General features: G+C 39.8%; 1 long non-coding RNA gene across 1 annotated transcript; it reads left to right on the forward strand.

Moving 5' to 3' along the window:
- The first annotated feature begins 12600 nt into the window (after nucleotides 1-12600).
- Nucleotides 12601-14865, forward strand: LOC148121052 (uncharacterized). Its single transcript, XR_015738930.1, has 2 exons — nucleotides 12601-12804; nucleotides 14236-14865. It is a non-coding gene; the product is annotated as an uncharacterized LOC148121052 (long non-coding RNA).
- The last annotated feature ends 1270 nt before the right edge of the window (nucleotides 14866-16135 follow it).

Below are 16135 nucleotides of genomic sequence, written 5' to 3' on the forward strand. Positions count from 1 at the left end.
ATCATGTCAAAGGACCACTAAGGTGCTTGAGTAGAGATGCTGAGACCAGATGAGTTGGCTCTGCCAGCAACTTAGAAAAAAATAGTGAACATGCATTTGAGATTAAAAATATCTGCTTTTATCACAGGACTGTCCAAATGGTTAGAAGGGAATGAGATACACAAGGCACAGCACTGGGTAGTTCATATCCACCCCACGACTGTCAACTGTCATCCCATCTTCTTGAGCAGATCCAATGAGCCTGAATTCATCCAGCTATGACTCAGTAACTGACTTTAAAATTCTAGTTCCTAACTTCAGTAGATTTGCATGTATACACAGACCCAGACACCAACTGGGGCAGTGGAATCCAGCTACTTTCCGTAATTTACAGAGCTATCTCGCTACAGTTTTATTCCCATAATCTACCAGCTATGATCAGCGTTGATTGTTACACAATCTCTCCGGGGTCTTGTTTTCTTTCAAGCAGTGGCTCTCAACCTTTCTAGTGCTGCAACCTTTTAATACAGTTCCTCATGGTGTGGCGACCCCAACCATAAAATTATTTTTGTTATTTCAAAACTGTAATTTTACTACTGTTGTGAATCATAATTGTCTTAGTTAAGGGTTTCTATTGTTGTGATGACTGAAAAACAAGTTGGAGAGGAAAGGGTTTATTTGCCTTACACTTCAACACTGCTGTTCATCACTGAAGGAAGTCAGGAGAGGAACTCAAACAGGGTAGGATCCTGGAGACATAAGCCGATACAGAGGCCATGAAGGATGCTGCTTATGGGCTTGTTTCCCATGGCTTGCTCAGTTCACCTTCTTATAGAACCCAGGATCAGCAGCCCAGGGATGGCACCACCCACCATAAGCTGGGCCCTCCCCCATTGATCACTAAATGAGAAAATGCCATACAGCTGGATCTTAAAGAGGCATTTCCTCAGTTGAGGCTCTTTCCTTTGATGACTTATGTCAAGTTGACACACAAAACCATCCAGTACAATAATGTAAATATCTGTGTTTTCTGATGCTCTTGGGTGACCCCTGTAAAAGGGTTGTTTGTGTCTTCAGAAGGTCATGACCCACAGGTTGAGAACCAGTTGTATAGAGTAACCAGAACTGACAGCTTAGTCATCTTTCAGCTAAACCGCACACCTGACCAGGTGGCCATTGCCACCTGAGCTTAGGCTAGGACAGGTGCAGCAAACGAGGAGACAGAGACTTTCCCAAGACCGCTGTGGCTGTTCAGTGGTCACAGGTGTCTTGCTTCCATCTGTAAACAGATTATCATGTCATGCCTTGCATACATATTTGCAACCTGCTCTGTCTATACCCTATTCAGAATTATCCAACATGGAACATGTAGACCCCTTCTTCAGTGCAAATTCTTCTTCCCTCTCATCCACCTCTGTCCATCCCAGACAGTGAACCAGAATTATGTAAAGGATAAATCCTGCCATTGTCACTCCCCAGCTAAAACTCTCTTAAAGTGTCTCCCATTAACTTCTGGGTAAGAGTCCAGAGCCTGACTCTATATTGTCTGACCCATGCTTACCTCTGAACCTTGCCTCTCCTTCCCCATCCCCATTCATCCCTCCCATTTCTTCTGCTTTTCTCCCACACCACCCCAAAGCTTTTCACACTGACCTTGTTTCTGGACACATAGCTCAGTGCTCTACGCTCTAAGTGCACAGTAGAAACGCTGGGAAGCTTCTAAAGGTGGCAATGTCCTACCATCCTTCATAGAGTCTAATGGCACTGGTCTGAGAAATCAGTCGAAGGTAATTAGGGGTCCTAAATAAAGTCTGAACCCACTCCAGGATTGGGAATGCTCTAAAGGTGACAATGATCCAATCCACAGAGTGTGACTGTGAGAAACCCAGGTGGAGAAAAGTTAAGAGGCTAGGGGTGTAGGCTGAACCCACCCAGGTTGTAACATCTCTAGGTTGTCAGCTGCTGTTCTATAGATTTTTGTTTTTGTTGAATTGGATTTCATTCACCACGATTTCAGGGTTAAGTTCCCTTCTTTATTCAACAGTTTTATTAACATTCCCTATACAATTCCACTCACTGTTTTCTATGTGTCTTTTTAATTGCATGTAACCTTGTATATGGCATGTTATTAGCTTGTGTGTGTGTGTGTGTGTGTGTGTGTGTGTTTGATTCTGTGTTGTTTTTGTACCCAGACATGTGAATTGTTGTTTTTAATTAATTTATTTTTATTTTTTAGTGTGTTGGCACATATATACCAGCATGCGGCATTCGGCATGCGTGCATGTAGGTGTACATACAAATGTATGAGCACGACTATAAAGGCCAGAAATCATTGTTAGTTGTCTTTTTCAATTACTCTTCACCTTATTTTTTGAGACATGAGACTGGAGCTTGTTAACTGGTACACGGGCTGGCCAGAGATCTCCAGAGAACCCCCTATCTCATTCTCCATGTCCTAAGTACTGGGACTACAGGTGCTTGCTGACATGCCTGGTTTTGCCATGGTTGCTGGAGATCTGCACTCAGGTCCTTTAGCTCACATAGCACATGCCTTATCCACTGAGTCATTCTTCAGCATCAGACCTGTGTTTTAAGAGCACAGTATGTTGTTGACAACACACCTGATCACAGTTCACAGAATTCCATGCTGGGTGTTCTCTCCCACAGCTGCACCCACATGGCCACTATGCTGGTTGGTTTTAATAACTTGAAACAAATTACAATCACTTGAGAACAGGGAACCTCAATTGAGAAATCCCTCTGTTATTATAATGTCCTGTGGTTATATCTGTGGGGTATTTTCCTAATAATTGATGTGAGAGGGCCCAGCCCACTGTGCAGGCTGACAGGTGCCACCTCTGGGTAAGTGCTTTCAGATCATATAAGAAAGTAAGCCAAGCAAGTCAATAAATGTTTCGGGATGGTCTCTATTTCTGTTTGTGCCTCCAGATCCCTGTTTGAGTTCCCACCTTGCTTCCCTCTATGAGGGACCATAAACTATTGGATGCAATAAACCCTTTGCTCTCCAAACTTGGTTGTAGTCAGGCTTTTGTCTTTGCAACAACAAAAAAAAGCCTACTAGATAAACCTCTTTCCTCCACCTCTGCAATATCTGTGCAAGTATCTTACCACATGGCTCATGAGAAGCCTGGGTGAGAATTCCGTGAAGATTCATGTACAAAAATACAACTGCCAGGCAAAAGTATTTTTTATCCAGACTGACCAAGTAAGATTATCAAACTGTTTCCAGAACACCTGCAACAAGTGACCTTCCTAAACTAGTTTCTTTTGCAGAAGGCAACATCTGAGGACTAAACATCAAGAGTCCTGTAGTACGGAGACTGCTTGTTTTTTCCCCGGCTGTTCAGCCCTGAGATAATCACACAGAAACCATATTAATTAAATCACTGCTTGGCCAATTACTTAAGTGTATTATTAGCTAGCTCTTACATCTAGAATTAACCCATCTTGATTATTTTATATTTTACCATGAGGTTCTTGGCCTACTGGCAAGGTTTCGAGGTTTCAATGGTTTCAAGGTTTCAATGCCTCAACCAGAAGCTCCATGGCTTCTCCCCTGAATCTTCCTTCCTTCTCCCAGCATTCACCTTAGTTTCCCCCACCTAACTAAGTTCTACCTTGCCATCAGTCAAGCCAGTTTCTTTATTCATTAACCAATAAAGCAACACGTAGACAGAAGGACCTCCCACACCATTTCCCCTTTTCTGTTTAAACAAAAAGGAAGGCTTTAACTTTAACATAGTAAAATTACATATAACAAAACAGGTAACAAGCAAGAATTATAGTTACAATATTTATATCTATTTTATCTTTTATCATAACTAAGGAAAACTATAACTATGAATTCTTCAACTCCATCAAAGACTCCAGAAGGATATAATATTACCTAAGTAAACAGGAAGAGCATTGTAAGCAACTTACAAAACTCTAGAATTGACAGAGACATTTCACTGCCTGGAAAGTCACCCAAAGTTCTTCTGTACCACTGGGGCATCCATCTTCTGCCTACAGGCCCATAGTATCCAGCAAACTTTTCCATGAAGCAGAAAATTTCAAAGACAGTTCCACCTATATTGGCAGTTTGTCAGTCACATTTTTCTGTGTCTAGCAGACTCTTTCATAAAGCAGGAACCCCAAAGGACTGTCTCACCTTTAGGCAAGTTTAGCAGTCATTTCTCTGTGGGTTCTGCATGTCCAATTCACACAGCATACCATCAAACAGTCTAGGCAAAAGCAGTTTTTTGCCCAAATGCCTAACAAGTTCCATGAGGAGCCTCCTCAATGTCCGCCATCCTCTTGAAGTAGACTGGAGTTGCAAGGAGCAGATGTGTCTCAAGTAATGAAAAATCCTAACTTCTCAAAACATTTTAAATTCCATATTCTGAAGGTCTCTGAAAAAATTGAAGAATACCTATCAAACTAAAATGTATCTCCATATATCTAGAAAACCGAACTAACATGACTACAAGCTTGATTGTTATGACTCTTTATTAACCTATACTTCTTAATTAGGATGATAAATGGGCTGAGAAAGAAATAAGAGAAACATCACCCTTCACAATACCCATGAATAGCATAAAATATCTTGGAATAACTTTAACCAAACGAGTGGAAAACTTGTATGACAAGAACTTTAAATCTTTGAAGAAAGAAATTGAAGAAGACACCAGAAAGTGGAAAGATCTCCCACGCTCTTGGGTAGGTAAAATTGACATAGTAAAAATGGCAATCTTACCAAAAGCAATCTACAGATTCAATGTAATACCCATCAAAATTCCAGCAAAATTCTTTATAAACCTCAAAAGAATGATACTTAACTTCATATGGAAAAGCAAAAAAAAAAAAAAAAAAGGATAGCCAAAACAATCCTGCACAATAAAAGAACTTCTGGGGGCATCACAATCCTTGACTTCAAACTCTACTACAGCGCTACAGTACTAAAAACAGTCTGGTATTGGCATAAAACAGACAAGAGGACCAATGGAACCAAATCAAAGACTTGGATATTAATCCACACATCTTCAAAAATCTGATTTTTGACAAAGAAATAAAAAATATCAAATGGAAAAAAGAAAGCATATTTAGCAAATGGTGCTGGCATAACTGGATAACAATATGTAGAAGAATGAAGATAGATCCATATTTATCACCATGTACAAAACTCAAGTCCAAATGGATCAAAGATATCAACATAAAGCCAATCACACTGAATCTCATAGGATAGAAAGTAGGAAGTATACTTGAATACACTGGCACAGGAGACCACTTCCTAATATAACTACAGTAACACAAACACTGAGAGAAACAATTAATAAATGGTACCTCCTGAAACTAAAAAGCTTATGTACAGCAAAGGACACAGTCAACAAGACAAAACAACAGCCTACAGAATGGGAAAAGATCTTCCCCAATCCCACATCAGACAGAGGGCTAAGCTCCAAAATATACAAAGAACTCAAGAAATTTCTCATCCAAATAACAAATAATCCAATAAAAACAATGGAATACAGACATAAACAGAAAATTCTCAACAGAGGAATCTAAAATGGCTGAAAGATACTTAAGTAAATGCTCAACATCCTTAGCCATCAGAAAATGCAAATCAAAACAACTCTGAGATTCCATCTTACACCTGTAAGAATGACCAAGATCAAAAACACTGATGACAACTTATGCTGCAGAGGTTGTGGGGTAAAGGGAAGACTCCTCCATTGCTGGTGGGAGTGTAATCTGGTACAGCCCATTTGGATATCAGTATGGCAATTTCTCGGAAAATTAGGAAACAACCTTCCTCAATACCCAGCAGTACCACTTTTGGGTATATACCTAAAGGATGTTCAATCATACCACAAGGACATGTGCTAAACTATATTCACAGCAGCATTGTTTGTCATAGCCAGCACCTGGAAACAACCTAAATGACCCTCAACCAAAGAATGGATAAAGAAAATGTACCTTTACACAATGGAGTACTACACAGCAGAAAAAAATAATAACATCTTGGAATTTGTGGAAAAATCGATGGATCTAGAAAACATCATATTGAGTGAGGTAACCCAAACCCAGAAAGACAAATATCATATGTACTCACTCATAAGTGGTTTTTAGACATATAACAAAGAAAATCAGCTTACAAATCACAATCCCAGAGAACCTAGACTACAATGAAGACTCTAAGAGAGACACACATCAGGTCAGGATCAAATCTAAGGTCTAAATCTATCTCATTCTCATTCTATGTCCTTCATCACTTGAATTTTCAATGAGTCTTTCCCCAGTCCATTCCAGAAGGTCAGAAGGTTCCCTCTCTAAACCCAGATATAGATATAGATGAATGAAAAAACTGTGTAGTTGAAGAAATAAGCTCACTTTCTCTCTGAGTCCATCAACTTCTCCATAACCATTTCCACATCTGTAAAATGAGACTGAAGTAATGGAAACAGGTATGGCTTGAAATTAAGCATATTATTGTAGAAACGTCTCCTCAACGGGGCATCTGAAAGAGGCGCAGTCTCACAGTGACTGCCTGTTCCTCTGCCTCTTCCAACCTTTCTGCCCCCTCTTCCACAATGACCCGAGCCTCATGTGTGGTATTAGAGATGTGTTGTAAATGCAGCCACTGGGACTGAGCTCCAGAAAACACATTGTGATTGGTTATAGCTTTGTGTAATGGTCTCAGTCTGTTGCAAAGAGAAGTTTCCTCAATGAGAGGTGAGCCAGTACCTCTGAGAGCAGGAGAAATCGTCTTTCCCAGGGAAGAGCGCACCAATTGATTAACCCATACCAAATGGTCAGCACTGAGAACATATATACAAGTAACAGTCTGAGTAGGTTGTATTCAAGTATATGCATATAAACATATATATGTAACAGTAATTAATAAAATATGCCATGGATTTGAAAGAAAGTAGGGAGAGTTTATGGAAGGGTCTGGAAGGAAAAATGGAAATAATGTAATTATATTATAAACTCAAAAAATAAAAGAAACAAGGGAGGATTCAGGATAGTTTGGGGGAATGGGAGGGAGGAGGGAGGAAGGATGGATATGGGAGCAGGGAAGAATATATCTCAACTAAGGGAGTCAGTTTAGGGTTTACTAGAGACTTGATTATAAATGGGATCTCAGGTCCAAGGAGAGATCCCCAGATTTTTCTCTGGACAGAGGAGAGGGTGCCTGAAGTGGCCTTGTCCCATAGCCATACTGATGAATATTTTGCATATCACCATAGAACCTTCATCTGGCGATGGACGGAGATAGAAACAGAGTCCCACATTGGAGCACTGGACTTAGCTCCCTAGGTCCAAATGAGGAGCAGAAGGAGGGAGAATGTGAGCAAAGAAGTCTGGACCACGAGGGGTGCGTCCACCCACTGAGACTGTGGGACTGATCTAATAGGAGCTCACCAAGGCCAGCTGGACTGGGAGGGATGGAGCATGTGATCAAAATGGACACTCTGAACGTGGCTGGCAATCAAGGCTGACTGAGAAGCCAAGGACAATGGCATTGGGGTTTAATTCTACTGCATGGACTAACTTTGTGGGAGCCTGGTTTGTTTGGATGCTCACCTTTAAAGACATGTATGGATGGGGGAGGATCTTGGACTTCCCACGGGGCAGGGAACCCTGACTGCTCTTAATACTAAAGAGGGAGGGGGAGGTGGGGAGGGGGAGGGAAAAGGGAGGCGGGGAAGAGGTGGAAATTTTTAATAAATAAATTAAAAAAGAAAAGAAAAAAATAAGAGAAACAATTTTTAAAAGAATGTATAACTCGAATTCTCAAAGGGATGCATATCCAGTGGCAGGATTTTAAATATCCACACAAATCTTTAAGTACATAATGAATAACTGTGTAATAATCTTATCTCAAGAGTAAGAGCCGATAATACATGATGAGGCTGTTGTCTCATAGGTAACCTCCCATCTCAACTAAGAAAGTGACTGGTACAACACAGGAAGCTGTGTTCTTGATCTGCCCAGCATCCTATGTACAGAAGGAGGCGGACAAGAGCATCGCCATGGCCTGGGGTGCAGAGAGCCACAGAAAAAGCAAGAGAGACCATAGTAACCTGGTGAAGGGAGAGAATGGATTCTCAAAAGGTGGCTCTGACATTCCTGTGTGTGCCATGGCTCACACCTGTACACACACGCGCGCGCACGCGCACACACACACACACAGAGTTTAAAAGATCAAAAAGAAGAACCTAACTCTCATTTGATTTTTTAACTTTACATGTTGTAGCCAGGCATAATGGTTCATACCAGCAGTCTTGGCATTTGGGGGGCAGAAGGATTGCCACAATTTCTATGCCACACTGAGTTACATGGTGAGACACAAAAACCAAAAATTAAACAAGCAGCAGCAAAACAAAGATTTTATTTGAACTTTTCTGATGCCTTAATGCAACAAAACTACTTTTTAGCCAACAAAGGTTAAGAAAACTAGTCGGTACCCCATCCCCTGGGCTCTGTATCCAGGCCTACTTCTTTAGAAGAATTCTTCAACTTTACCAGAGGTCAGACAGAAACCCAGGTAAGATACTGCCACTGCCAGCTAACACTCCTTAAAGCCTGCCCAATAACCACAGACTATACCCTCTCCCCTAGGTTCCATACTATGGTTCACAGCCATGGCAGCCTTACAGAAACCAGACTGGTCCTTGGAACCCCAAGTAAGACACGGTTCACTGTCCACAAAATCCCATTAAAACCTGCACAACAACCACAGACTGCACACACACTCTCTTCTGTATATTGGTCTACAACTTCAGAAGAAGGTTTCTGTTTTACTAGAGGCCAGGTGGGATCTAGGGATCCCAGGTCTACAAATTCTGAAGCAAACTTCAGCTTAACTAGAGTACAGGCTAGAACTAGAGAATCCTCTATAGGGCAACTGTACTGGAGGTCAGGCTGGCCCTAGAAAATCCAGAGGCCAGACTAGATCTAGGAACCCCAGACTGCATTCCCCTCCTCTGGGCTCTATATCCTAGTCTACAACTTTGGAAGAAGACCATTATTACCAGAGGCCAGGCCAGATCTAGGGACCCTTATCTCCCAAAATGCTAGAGGGGACACCATACTGGACCTGAAAATCCGCTAGTCACCAGAAACTTTGGCCATTTAGGCCAGAAGACCAAAAAGGGAAAAGAAACCAAGGACCTTTAACACCCATCTAAAAAAGACAAAAATAGAAATTAACACCTGGACCTATAATCATCCCAAATCCAGATGCCTAAATGCCAGTGTAAGAACATAATAAACAAGAGAAAAGGCAATATAACATCATCAGAGCCCAGCTATCTTACAACAGCAAGACCTGAACAAGTCAACAAAGTTGAAGTACATAAAAACAATCTTTAAAATGACTTTATGAAGATAATAGAGGTCCTTAAAGAAGAAATTTTTCAAAATCCTCAAAGAAATTGAGGAAAAGACCAAAAATGGAGGAAATCAATAAATCTTTAAAAGGAAGCCAAGAAAAAAAACAAGCAAATCCATTAAGAAAATTGTTCAAGACAAGAGGATGGAAATAGAAGCAACAAAGAAAACACAGATTGGAGGGAATCCTGGAGTAGAAAATCTGGGGAAGTGAACAGGAACTATAGATGCAAACATCACCAACAGAACACAAGAGCTGGAAGAGAGAATTTCAGGCAGTGAAGACGTGATAGAGGAAATAGATTCATCTGTTAAAGAAAATGTTCAACCTAAAAAAAATCCCAACAGAAAACTTTCAGGAAATCTGGGACACTAAGAAAAGACCAAACATTAGAATAATAGGAACAGAGTTGGAGAGATGGCTCCGCAGTGGAGAGCATTGACTGCTCTTCCAGAGGACCCAGGTTCAATTCTCAGCACCCACATGGCAGCTCACAACTGTCTATAACTCCAGTTCCAGGGGACCCAACACCCATGGCAAACACCAATGTGCATAAAATAAAAAAAAAAGTTTTAAGGCATAATAATAGGAATAGAAGAAGGAGAAGGAACCTAGCTCAAAAACCCAGGTTATTTATATATATATATATATATATATATATATATATATATATATATATATATATATATTTTAAAAAAGAAAACATAGAAGATCGTATCTTTTTCTACTCTCTACTTCCCATGTAGATTATATCTATGTAAGTCTCTCTTAGTGTCTGCATTGTTGTCTAAGTTCTCTGGGATTGTGGTTTGAAGGCTGGCTTTCTTTGCTAGATCTCCTGAGTAAATGGGGAGCATGGGGAACTTGGAAGAGGACTGAAGGGGGGAGGGAAGAGGCAGGGAGAGGAGCAGAGAAAAATGTAGAGCTCAATAAATATCAATAAAAAATGTATTAAAAAAACCATAGAAGAAAACTTTCCAACCTAAAGAAGGGCATGCCTATAAAGGTAAAAGAAACTTACAGAGCACCAAATAGATTGGGTCAAAAAAAGAAAATCTCCTTGTCACACAATAACCAAAATACTGAACATACAGAACAAAGGAAGAATATTAAAAGCAGCAAGAGAAAAAGACCAAGTAAGATATAAAATCAGGCTTATTATAATTAAATCTGACCTCTCAATGGAGATTCTAAAATCCAGAAGGGCCTGGACTGATGTCTTGCAGACTCTAAAAGACCACGACTGCCAGCCCAGATTACTATACTCAGCAAAACTGTCAATCACCATAGATGGAAAAAATAAGAAATTTCATGAAAAAGTCAAGTTTAAACATTATCTATTCAGAAATTCAGCCCTACAGAAAGCACTAGACAGAAAACTCCAACCCCAGGAAGATAACTATACCCATAAAAGCACAGGCAATAGATAACGCCACACCAATAAAACCCAAAAAGGGAAACATACACCACCATCAACAGCAAAATAACAGGAGTTGGCAATCATTTATTATTAATATTCCTCAGTAACAATTCACTAATAAAAAGATATAGGGAAATGGGATCGATAGGAGAACAGGATCCAACATTTGGTTGCATACAAGAAATACGCTTCAATATCAAAGATAGACATTACCTCAGAGTAAATGGTTGGAAAAAGACTTTCCAGGTAACTGGACCTAAGATGCAAACTATGTAGCTATCCTAATACCTAACAAAATAAACTTTCAACAAAAAAATAATCAAAAGAGATGTAGAAGGGCATTTCATATTCATCAAAGGAAAAATCCTCCAAAATGATGTCTCAATTCTGGACGTTTATGCCCCAAATGTAAAGGCACTCACATGTGTAAAAGAAACAACACTAAAGTTTGTATCACAAATAGAACCTCACACAATAATAGTGGGAAATTTTAACACCCCACTCTCACCAATGCACAGGTCATCCAGACAGAAACTAAATGGAGAAATAACAGAACTAACAGATGTTATGACTCAAATGAACCTAACAGATATCTACAAAATATTTCACCCAAACACAAAAGAATATATCTTTTTCTCAGCACCACATGGGACCTTCTCCAAAATTGACCATAAATTTGGTCACAAACAGATACCAAAAAAAAAAGCTGAAATAACCTTCCCCCCAACATTGTATCTTATCACACTACCATGGATTAAAGCTGGATTTCAACAAGAAAAATAACAGAAAGCTTACAAATTCATGGAAACTGACCAACTCTCTACTGAGATACCACTGAGTCAAGGAAGAAATAAAAAAGTTAGAGACTTCCTGAATTTGATGAAAATGGATGTACAACATATCCAAATTTATGAGACATAATGAAAGCAGAGCTAAGAGAAAAGTTCATAGCACTATGTGCCTTCATGAAGAATTTGGAGAGATCTTAAACTAGCCACTTATCTTATCAGCACACCTGAAAACTCTAGAACAAAAAGAAGCAGGCACACCTAGGAGAAGTAAAAGACAGGAAATAATCAAACTGAGGACTGAAATCAATAAAATAGAAACAAAGAGAATAATACACAGAATCAATGATACAAAGAGTTAGTTCTTTGAGAAAATCAGCAAAATAGATAAACCCTTATCTCAACTAACTAAAATGCAGAGAAAAAATATCCAATTCAACAAAACCATAAACCAAAAGGGGTACAGTACAACAGACTCAGAGGAAATCCAGATTACTGTTAGATCATACTTTAAAAACCTCTGCTCTGCAAAATTGAGATCTAAAAGAAATGGACAAATTTTTCAATAGATGCCACTTACCAAAGTAGTAAATTGTCATGATCAGGTAAACAATTTAAATAGACCTATTACCCCTAAAAAAATAAAAAATAAAAGTAGTCATAGCAGTCATTAAAAATCTCCCAACCAAAAAGAACCCAGGGCCAGATGGTTTTAATATAGAATTCTACCAGACCTTCAGAAAAGAGTTAATAGCTACACTCTTCAAATTATTCTACAAAATGGAAACAGAAGGACATTGCCAAATTCTTCCTATGAGGTCACAGTCACCCAATACCCAAACTACATAAAGACTCAACAAAGAAAGAGAATTGCAGACCAATTTCCCTCATGAATATTAATGCAAACATATTCAATAAAGTACTGGCAAAGTGAATCAAAGAACACATCAAAAATATCATCCACCATGACCAACCAAGTAGGCTTCATCCCAAAAATGCTGGGATAGTTCAACATATGGTGCGGGAGAATTATCTGTATTCTGTCAATCATATTTTAATAAAACGCTGATTGGCCAGGCAGGCAGTATAGGCGGGAAAGCCAGACAGGAAGTAGGGGTGGAGCAAAGAGACTGGGAGTATTCTGGAAACAGAAGCTCTCTCTCAGCCACTCCTGCACAGACCACCGAAGAGGCAACATGTAAGCTGTCACACTGAGAAAGGTACTGAGCCCATGTGGCTAAAATAGATAAGGATAATGGGGTAATATATGTTATAAGAGCTAATAAGTAGCCTGACCAAATGGGCCAATCAGTTTATAACCTTATGGAGTCTTGTGTGTGATTTTCTTTGTTGCTTGCCGGCTGTTGGGGTACTGGGAGGGACAGAAACCCCAACAAGCCGGCCCCCTCATACTACATATGGCGCCCAGACGTGGATAAATGAATCCACAGAAAGCCTGAGAAAGTTTGGGAAAGAATAGAGTAAAGTATGTTTTCTTGGTAGCAGCAATTTTTCGGTTCTGCTCTGCTTGCTAGAGGCAAGCAAATGCTCTCATCTAAGAGAGGCTTCTTGACTCAGCCTTGGCTGCAAAACCTTGCACCTCTTTAAAGAGGTCCTGCCACAAAACACTTAAATGTTGTTGATGACAAGCTGAACGCATTCTTTTCAGTTTTCAGCTGTAGCAGGAGAAAAGCTGTGCTGTTTTAAAATGCTGGCTTTCTGGGCTGTCCTGCCAGAGCAAACTCTGACTCTTTCAGGCAGGCAGTCCGACTGAGTGTGGTCTGTGAGCAGAATACTGCAGCTTGCTTGCTGGCAAGGACCTTGAAACGCCATAGAGTTGTGGCAATGAACATAGCTCTGGCTGGTATCTCAGCCATGAGACTGGAGAGCTGGGGAGTGGGTTGGATCTAGCCGTCAAAGCCACTGCTCTCCATATTGCTTAGTAAATTAAAGGCTCATGTGGTCAGAAAAGGGAGATAAACAGTAAAGAGAGATTCAAAGATGAAGAAAACCTCTAAATGGTTTACAGTGTGTATATGCAGGCTAAAAGTTAAAGTTCTTAAAGTTAAAAGGAAAGAAAGAGAGTAGTTGGGTGTGGTGGTATACACCTTTAATCCCAATGCCTGGGAGGCAGAGGCATATTGACCTCTGTGACTTCAAGGGGTAGAGGTAGATTGACCTCTGTGACCTCAAGGTGTGGTAGTACACGCCTTTAATCCCAATGCCTGGGAGGCAGAGACAGATCTCTGTGAGTTCAAGGTGTGGTAGCATACACCTTTAATCCCAGCACTGGGGAGGCAGAGACAGGAGGATCTCTGTGAGTTCAAAGACAGCCTGGTCTACAGTGTTATTCCAGGACAAAGATATACAAAGATCCTGTCTCAAAAAGTAAAAGTAAAAATAAAAGAAATAGAGGTTAAAATAAAGCCACATAAAGATGGAAAATGCACAGAGAATCTTCATACTGTATGCTTTTATGCTCTCTTTAAATTGTTTGAATGCTGAGGAAGGAGAAACAGCTGCTAAAAGACTTTTGATTATAAATGATACTGAACTAACCCAAGATAGGTATTTTGAAAATACCTTGGCTTCAAAACTGAAGTCAAAAGGTATGCTACTTTGGAGAAGAGATTTTGCTTTTGTTTCCACAGAAAACGAGAGGCTCTGGATTTATTCAGAGTTAAGAAAAATCACCTTTGACCAAGGGAGGCCACCTGAAAAATCTCCGACAGGAATAGATGACCCAGATGTCTGAGTTCTTCATCCAGAACAGGTTCAAGACTGCTGCCTGAGATGATCAAGACTCACAGGATACTCTAGTCAGGACTTGATGATAACTCTAAGTTTTCTTTAGGTCCCCATAAGATCATCAGCGCCCCCAACCAGCAGGAAGTAGCCTGAAATACTACGCCCACATTCCCAACAAATGGATTATGGGTATTTTCCTTTGTTTAAAAAAAAAAAAGAGGGAAATGGTGCGGGAGAATTATCTGTATTCTGTCAATCATATTTTAATAAAACGCTGATTGGCCAGGCAGGCAGTATAGGCGGGAAAGCCAGACAGGAAGTAGGGGTGGAGCAAAGAGACTGGGAGTATTCTGGAAACAGAAGCTCTCTCTCAGCCACTCCTGCACAGACCACCGAAGAGGCAACATGTAAGCTGTCACACTGAGAAAGGTACTGAGCCCATGTGGCTAAAATAGATAAGGATAATGGGGTAATATATGTTATAAGAGCTAATAAGTAGCCTGACCAAATGGGCCAATCAGTTTATAACCTTATGGAGTCTTGTGTGTGATTTTCTTTGTTGCTTGCCGGCTGTTGGGGTACTGGGAGGGACAGAAACCCCAACAAGCCGGCCCCCTCATACTACAAACATATAGAAATCCACCATATAAACAAACTGAAAGATAAAACAACTTGATTATCTCGTTAGATGCTGAAAAAGACTTTGACAAAATCCAACACCCCTTTGTGATAAAAGTCTTGGAGAGCTCAGAAATAAAAGAAACATACCTAAATACAATAAAAGCAATATATAACAAGCATGTTTCCATCATAAAATTAAATGGAGAGAAACTCAAAGCAATTTCACTAAAATCAAGAAAAAGGCAATGTTGCCCACCCTTTCCATACCTATTAAAGAGTTGACAAGAACTTCAAATCTTTCAAGAAGAAATTGAAAAAGATATCAGAAGATAAAAAGATCTCTCATACTCGTGGATTGGTAGGATTAACATAGTAAAAATGGCCATCTTGCCAAAAGCAATCTACAGATTCAATTTAATCCCCATCAAAATCCAAAAACAAATCTTACAGACCCTGAAAGAACAATACTCAACTTCATATGGAAGAAAAAACAGGATAACTAAAACAATTCTATACAATACAAGAACTTCAGAGATATCACCATCCCTGATTTCAAACTGTACTGCAGAGCTATAGTAATAAGAACTGCATGTTATTGGCATAAAAACAGACAGGTGGATCAATGGCATCAAACTGAAGACCTAGACATAAATCCACAAACCTATTGACACCTGATTTTTGACAAAGAGGCCAAAATTATACAGTGGAGGGGGGGGGGAAGCATCTTCAACAAATAGTACTGGTCTAATTGGATATCCGCATGTAGAAGAATGCAAATAGATCCTTATCTGTCACCCTGCACAAAACTCAAGTCCAAGTTGATCAAAGATCTCAACATATATCCAGTTATGCTGAGCCTGATAGAAGAGAAAGTAGGAAATAATTTCAAATGCATTGGCACAGGAAACAACTTCCTGAACAGAATACCAACAGCACAGGCACTAAGATTGACAATAAATGACACCTCATAAAATGGAAAAGTTTCTGTAAGGCACAGGACACCATCAGTAAAGCAAAATGGCAACCTACAGAATGGGAAATGAACTTTACCAACCCCACATCTGACAGAGGGCTGATTTCCAAAATATGTAAATTACTCAAGAAGATAGACTCAAACCAAATAATCCATTTAAAAAATGGGCTACAGATCTAAATAGACAATTCTCAACAAATGGATCTCAA

The sequence above is a fragment of the Myodes glareolus genome, chromosome 9, assembly GCF_982192425.1.
Source record: "Myodes glareolus chromosome 9, mMyoGla1.1, whole genome shotgun sequence".
NCBI classification, from domain to species: domain Eukaryota; kingdom Metazoa; phylum Chordata; class Mammalia; order Rodentia; family Cricetidae; genus Myodes; species Myodes glareolus.